The sequence below is a fragment of the Nematolebias whitei genome, chromosome 17 (assembly GCF_014905685.2).
Source record: "Nematolebias whitei isolate Nwh7 chromosome 17, NemWhi1, whole genome shotgun sequence".
Taxonomy (NCBI): Eukaryota; Metazoa; Chordata; class Actinopteri; order Cyprinodontiformes; family Rivulidae; genus Nematolebias; species Nematolebias whitei.
This window is the reverse complement of record NC_056514.1, coordinates 26,354,907-26,363,583: the sequence shown is the minus strand read 5'-3', so window position 1 is coordinate 26,363,583 and position 8,677 is coordinate 26,354,907.

Below are 8,677 nucleotides of genomic sequence, written 5' to 3'. Positions count from 1 at the left end.
AAGAAAGGCTCGCTTTGTCCCTAACCATGATAATAGTGTTTACTCCAGCACAGACTAAAGAGTTTACGTATTTTTCAACCCTGGGAAAATGGGTTGACCGTTCCACTCTGTATGACGGCATAAAAACACAAGTTTTGCATGTAATTTTAATTAGTCTGTTTTTTCTTCCATGCTGGAGCTAAAATATCAAAATGCATTTATTGTAACACACTACAATGAAAGTTACTCTCTAACAGGCTATTTGAAAGCATCCACATAGATCCCTAAAGATGAATATATAATCTTTATGAAATATTTTTGCATATTACTACGAATGTGTAAAGCTGTCACAGGACGTATTACCCTGCTTAAGTAGTAATTTTAAGGAATATAATCTGAATGTTCTTTAAAGTTGCAACATAGGTTTAAATATTGATATTTCATTTGCTTCTTGACTGAATTGATGCAACTGTTTATGGTTTAAAAATGCACTACAAAGTGCTAAGGCACACTTCCGACCCTATTACTCTCTCCACAACATACCAGACCTATTAGAACGTAGCAAGATAGTGACAAATGTCTTAGTACTTGCATAAAACCTTTTCCCTGCTATTTTATATTATTTTATTTTTTTGTCCTTGAAACATTTCTCATGCACACTCACCACCATCTAAATGCCTTGGCATGACTGCATCAGGAAGTACAAGTATCACGTTTGCACTAGGTTGTTTCCATGTACTGTACAAATCTAGACCTTCAACCAGAACCTGGAAGTTGAAGCTGAAATGGGACCGACCTTCCCTGTTGAATGATTTGCAAGTTTTGAAGCATTTGTCCCCTTCTACAAAGAAAACATTGCAAAAACACACCACAGATCACTTTGATTCAGGTGTTGACATTCATGGTTCTAATATGTTCATCAGTATTGCATGCCTAAAAGAATAGTGTAAGACTATGGTTTATTGTGAGAGAGTACGCAGGACTTAAAGCTCTTCATCTAGTGTGCAGAGTCTGGCTCCAAAAGTACAACATGGCAGCTCCCGTAAACCAGGTTCAACTTGATTTCCCAAAAAGAAAAGACCCTATATTATATCTATATTATATAAAAAGCTCAGCCATGATTTGTCATGATTGTGGTCGTAGCATTAGGCATGAGACCAGTGTGTCCAGTCCTGCTTCAAATCACGTGTGTGTGGGCCCACATCATGGATATGGTCCAATTGGGATAATAACCCACAAATACTACACATTGTTATGGAAGTTTTGTGCATGTGTAAAACAATCATGTATCTATCATGTCTTATCACAGTCAACCCACGGGAGTCTTAAGTTTCACCTAACCACACCAAGTATCTTTTGAAGATGAAGGCTGCAAAAAGGACAGACGAAGCCACAATGCTTGTGCAGTTTTTTTTTTTTTTTTTACTTTTTATGGGGGGTGAGGCAAAATAAACATTTAATTCCAAAGTTCTCAAAAACCAAACTCTAAACATCATATTGTATCATAATGACAGATCATATTAGCATGCTAAGCTCATATTTGTTTGGTAGAAGCAGAAAATCTTTGTAATTTTACCGTTTTCTAGAATACTAGATTTAAAACTATTTAATCGTATCCTTCTAAAAGACAAAAGTTTATTGAAATATCACCAGTTTCTGTAGAAAGACTACATTTAGCCATCAGTTGATTATTACATTTTATTGGTTTATGTCCCAAACGTGAAGCTTTATCTCTCTATAACTTGGCTGTTATACTGCACTGCATTAACTAATTTTAAAATAACTGTAAATTGTAAGATTGTACTGTGTCTGTCTGCAGTGGAAATAAAACCCAAGAAAACATATCTAAAGTTACATTTTTTTTTTTAGACCTTCTCTCCAGAGTTGCCAATTGAATGACAGCTCTCCTCTTTTCGCTGCTCTAGGATGGACAGTAATCAAAAGCAACAGAAGTGATATATCTGGGTTAAAAGGGGAGAGAATGGAAAGAAAAGTAATTAAGATTCTGCAGTGGGGACTGTTTGTGAGCTGCCTGAAGCGAGCCTGTGGGCAGAGCACATAAATGACAAGGAGAATAAAATGTCTGTTTCTGACCAATAGGAAACCTTTCAAAATCTGTTTGACTCTCTCTTCATTTCGAAACAATATCCGTTAAATAAAACATTGTGCAGCTCTGGAACATTTTAGCTTAGTTTTAGTTCAAATTTTTTTAACCTTAGGATGTTTCTTTGCACTTTTCAAGACTGATGCAAGTTTCTCCATTGTCTTGTGAGGCTGGAAAAACGTCATCTCCATCTTGTATTGCACTCAGATACAGGTTTATTCATGAATGCTCTGTACTTTTAAATGATTGAATCTGTGTCACGGGTTAAAAAAAACACTCGGATGAGTCCTCGTGTCCTAGACGAGCTCCCAATTAACAGTACTGTAAAGCTCACAAAGCTAATGGCGTTGCAGAGAAGCGACAGTTTCCATGCTCATTGACTATGCATGAGCATCTGGTCAATGTGGATGTGTTATCTGATCACAGTGCTCCCCCTGAGAGACGCCTGATGTGTTTCCCTGCGCACAAGATAAACAAGCTGGCATGCAGAGAGAGAGCGCGGAGTCACGCTCCACACCCACGTTCCCGCCTCTGTGCCGGTTACAAATGCAACTTTGGACTAAACCGAACGTAGCACAAGCTGTTGTTAAACATGAAACTGTGAAACAATGGAGAAAGTCATTTGTAATTTACACATAGACCACAGCTGAATTCTGGGAATGTGATTTACTTTTATTTTATTTTATTTTATTTACACATGAAAAGCAAGAAATTTATCAAATGAGCTCGGATGCGGATGCAATACTGCGGTAATGGTCCTATAAGTTATTGCCTTTGGTCATAATTAAGATGTGTTAAATAACATCTGTTCCTAAAAAAAGTGGGTAAAAACAGGACATTATCTCCTCTGTGGTCCACACTGCTCTCACCCACCTGGAGCCGAAGGACTCCTATGTCCGTATGCTCTTTGTGGATTTCACATCCGCCTTCAACACCCTGATCCCCCAGACCCTGGTTGATAAACTCATCACATTCGGACTAAGTCCCTCCAAACACAACTGGGTCCTGGATTTTTTAACCAACAGGCCACAGTCTATGAGGATCCACAACTTCTCCTCCTCCACCATAATCCTCAGCTCTGGCTCTCCTCAGGGCTGTGTGTTGAGCCCCCACCTGTTTACTCTGCTCACATATCACTGTTCCCCTATCCATCTAGGCTGTCATATTGTAAAGTTTGCAGACGATACAGCGATGGTTGGATGCATTACAGTGATGAGTCTGGCTACAGGTAGGAGGTGGAACATGGAGGGTTGGTGCATGAAGGGCACTTGCTACATCAGTGTGAAGAAGACAAGGGAGATGGCTGTGGATTTCAGAAGGGGCAGACACACCCATCCATCTCTGCACTTAGAATGATTTGCAGTGGAAGTGGTCTCCAGTTATACTTTAGGTACTTGGGTGTGCACCTGAGTAACAACCTCTCCTGGGGCAAAAACATTAACAGTCGGATCAGGAAGGCACATCAACGACTCTACTTCCTCAGGCAGCTGAGGCGAGCTGGACTCGGGAGCTCAGTCCTCACCTCCTTCTACGGGTGTGCAGTGGCAAATGTGCTGTGCTCCAGCATTAACATGTGACATGGTGGCTGCACAGCTTTTTATTTTTTTAATCAGCTGTTGTTATTGTTTTTTGTTTTATTTTAAGCCTGTATTTTGTATTTCTGTAAAGCACTTTGTGATTTTATCTATGAAAAGTGCTACATAAATAAAGTTTACTTAGTGGAGAAAGAAAAGCTCTGCAGAGCGTAGTGAAGGCTGCATAGAGGACAGTTGAAGTCAGCCTCCCCACCATCACAGACATCTACACTTCCAGATGCAGGAAGAGGGCCACCTGCATCATGAAGGACCCCACTCACCCAGCACACACACTTTTTATCCTACTCCCCTCAGGCAGGAGGTTGAGGAGCATTAAGTGTAGAAAAACTAGACTGAGGAACAACTTCTACCCTGAAGGTGTTGGACTCAAATTTCTAATCAGTGAAATCACTGTAATGCCACTTTAATTGGACATTTGACATTTTATCTGTGCTGCAGTTCCATTCCACTTCATGTACCACATGTGATGCAAATGAAAATAAGGTCTTCTTGAACCTCAATTTTAATAATTTCTATGTGGTTATATGTAATGTTCTCAAACCTGATACCAACCTCTCCATGAGTGAGCCTTTGGATCCTGTTCATGACCATCACAAACAGATCAGAGACGAGGGGCAGCCCTGGCAGAGTCCAACTCATTCCATAAATATGCTCAACTTTGTGCCAAGGATTTGGACACGGCGCTTGCTTTGGTAATTTAGGGACTGGATAACTCTTAGAAGGGACACTGTAGAATGCCTTGAGGGTAATAGTCATAATTTTACTCTGGATTCACACAAAACATTCAGACTCCTTTGGAACCGGGCAAGGATGAAGAACTGACCCTGGCCTTGGCACCTCTTTATTTAAACTTTTCACGTCCCTCGATCTTATCACAGTAAAGCATTGACCTTTTTACAGATACATAAAATCAGGCAACACGTGCTCAAATAAATTCATACCTATTTCTAGTAATAAAGGTCAGCATATAATTCTAGTTTTGGTCCTGCTTTGTTTTACTTTTATATATAAATTACTTTTATTGGTATTTTACGATGTGATAGCGACATGTCATCAACATGCAATGTTTCCAGGTGTCTGAATGACTCCAGAGCACAGATGAAACGAACACCGTTTAGACTAAGTGTATCTCCACTAACCAGAAGAATGCATGAAAACATCTAAACAATTCATCGCAAAAAACTGACTTTGAGCATGTGCTTTAGTATCTGTAAAAAGTTTGATTTATAGATCTGTCTTGACGCCTTCCTTCGCCTTCGTGGCTGCATCACCTGTCAGATGCTGCTCTCACATTTCCTCTTCGACAAACAATCTATTAGCATATTATCTGATGGTGGAGGTGATCATTTATGAATTGGTGCTTTGTGGATAAAGCTGTGGAAAAATCCCAGCAAGTACAAATTATGATGCATAAAGTAAAACTCAATTTCCTCAAAGTAGACGTTTTCTAGGAAAACACTGCTGTTTTGTTACTGGTTGCACTGATTCAGTTGCTTCACGGATGTAAAGTTTATTCAAAATTTTTAGGTGATTTCGTGATCAGTTCTGATGCACATATGAAGATCATTTTTGTTTTGTCCCTCCTTTCAAATGTTGTTTTTATGAATCTATATTTATACTAAATGGACTGTACTTATATATCACCTTTCTGTCTTATCAAGACACTCAAAGCGCTTTACACAACAATCTGTGTCCTCATTGACCCATTCATACAGCACTCTACTAGATCTATACAAAGAATAATCAGTGCTTTATCACATTCATACACCGATGGGACACACATCGGAGGCAATGAGGGGTTCAGTGTCTTGCCCAGGGACACTTTGGCATGTGACTGCTGGTGGAATCGAACCCCCAACTCTTGCATTGGAGGACGACTGCTCTAACCACTCAGCCTATGGCATGTTTGATTTATCTGTAGCTTTTTTTATTTATCAAAACATTTCATATGCTGCGTGCCGGTTTTACAAATGTCTTGAGTCAACAAGTGCTTTTGAATGAACATTACATTTATTGTGCACCTAAATTTATCAGTAGATGCTATTATGTCTGTGTGAGAAATGGTTTGTGATTTCTTCCTTCCACCACCATCATTTATCTGAGTCAATTTTCTCTTAAGCTGGGCGGAGGTCATTTTGTACCACTGAGTTGTGTAATCAAATTTTTTTTTTTCCGCTTTTCGCTGCAGTATGACTAATTAGCCCTGGATGTCCTCGGATGTGTAATCTCTGGAAAATTACCTTTCATCTTGATAACTATAATAATGGCAGAATGGGATGTGGAGCGACCCAGTAAACACTGTGACTTAAGTCGACCTGGAGGCAAAATAATCAGTTGAATCTGAAGATGGAGTGGAAGGTCGAGGGATTTAATTTCAAGAGAAGAATGAAGTGATGTTGGTGAACCTTCTAAACAGGGATCATTTTCCGTCAGAGGATATTAAGCATGAAGTTCTTTGTCTTAAAACCCATGCATTACCAAAGTTTTCTTCAAAATATGGAAAAACACATTCTGTGCACGAGGATTTAATATTTAATGGGTGTTGATTTATCCATCCAAGGTGAAATATGAGTTGTTGAAGCATTCTGCAGGAAGAAATAGCTTTGAATGATGAAAGCTAGCAGCAAATACACAGCTGCAGCCCAATGTGAAGCATTTTCTAAAATGAGAAGAAGAAAAAAAAACTGTTATGTTTTAAAAGATTTATTACAGCTGTTGCAATGTTTTATTTTACTTTTATATTGGCAATTTTACACATATCCTGTGCACCATCCCTGCAAATCTGTTGTATATAGAAAATGAAAGTGTTGTTCAAAAGTAGTCTGTGCACTAGAAAAACAAATACTGAGATTTAGTCAGCTGAAATGAATGCAGTCATGCTTACTGAGCTCATTGTCACCTAAAATAAAATTAAATTGGATCAAGAGAAAAAAATAAAACCTTTTCTGCCCATTTAAAAAGATAATTTGCTTTTATGATGTGGGATTGTGTGGACAAGTTACAAACAATAATAGCTTACTCTAACTTTTTTCAATTTTTCTACCTGGATTATTGAGCATGCATCAGGAAATAATAGTTTACCTGTTGCAGATAGCTCTTTGTTTGACCTCAGTTTGGAGAAATGAGTTTTATTCTGATCAGACTGATGAGCTACAGTAATTGCTGATCTATCAGGACAAAGGAATATTGTATTTCTGGTGTAAGGTTTAATAAAATGATGTTAGATTAAATCGCTGTTAAAATTTTGAGATTAGAGTTCAAGACTTTGGTCCTGGATTTGCTCTACCAATCAGCTCATCATTCTGGTCAGAATTAAACCATTTTCCTCCAAACTGAAGCTGTTCAAAGAGCTGTCTATTACAAATAAGATATTAACTGCTCATAAAATTTTCACAAAGTCCCACTTAGGCCTGTCACGATAACAAATTTTGCTGGGCGATTAATTGTCTCAGAAATTATTGCGATAAACGATAATATTGTTTGAAATTTGACAATAATTAGTAATTATAATCAAATTTAAGAAGAAATGTTGGTTAATTTTTGTATGTAGTACCTTTTTTGACCACTGGATGGCAGTACAAGACTGTTTGCACTAAAGGATGGATAGCGAGGGAGCCAGCAGTGTGTCTCTGTAAGAAAAATGGGACGGAGGCCCCTTGACGTGACATGGGCTGTCTCTCCTTCCTGTTTTTCGGTTCTCAAAATGGCGGACGCTCGATGTGATTTGAGCTCTTTAGCATAGCATTTGTCACACAAAGCTTTTAATTTTAAAAAATATCAGTCAACAAGTTCTCAGCTTCTTTTTGCAGAGAAAAACAACTTTTTACATGAAGGCACCGGTTTCAACTGCGAATTTTGGAGCTTCGACAAGATGGAGATTTTTTTCCCAAGGTCAGCCTGTTAGCTTAGCTCGTAGCTTAGCTTCTCAGCTATTTTGGACGGTCAAATGGATTTTAAAGAAAAAAGAGAAAGGGAGGGGATCAGTGAAGAGCACCGGAGTTGAGCCTTTTATCATCCAGCGTCTTCAGTAGAAAGAGAGAGACACAAAGAAATTATAAAGCCGATAAATGAAAATGAGGTCAATAATTTTCATTTATCATGAGATCAATTGATTTATCGTTTATTGCGACAGGCCTAGTCCCACTTTAACAGATCTGAAATATAAGTTTAGGAGCACAGATTACATTCTGTTTATCTAAGACCACATCTTGGTCAAACAGATTCCACAATTTTTATAAAAATGTTGGCTGACATATATTTTAAATTTGAGCTCCCATGTAGTATGTTTAAATAAAAAACTTCTCATTTGTTTCTATTTGTTATAGGAGCACAGTTTGAGTCAAATCACAGTGTTTGTGTCGGAGTGCATTGAATCTTCCATGCAAAACACGGTGATGTATCAAGAGGTAAAAATTGTACAGTAGTAAACTACTTCAGAGAGCATGTACAGTATATAAACATTCTGTGTAAGTGATAAATTATTATATTTATCTACTCCTTTGTACTTTGTATTTGGATGGGGAAAAAACACTATAAACCATTAATTGCATGCTAAACCCTACTCCCCCTTCTGGTTTAATGATGCATATAATAACCAAATCTCAAAATCAAAACTGTGTTCCTGTTTTACGTCCCTGATCGATAAATCAGATGGTCTTTTATTCTATCCACCTAAACAAGAAAAGGTTTATAGAAATGTATTTAAAAATTTGGTGCAAAATTCAAAAACAACATTGCAATGTTTCAACCAACAGCCTTACACACTTTTGCTAAAGGTCTAAATTCATAAAGTAATTTGTTTAATTGAATTTACACATTTAAAAAGCTAGAACAAATAAAAAACAGTCTTACATTAAGCTTAACTTCAAAGTCAAAATGACACATCTTCAGAACATGTGGGTACATTAGTTAGCTAAGAATGCTAATGTTAGCATAAGTTACTTGTTTCTCTGACCAATTGAAAGGTTCCTTTCTTCATATATATATATATATATATATA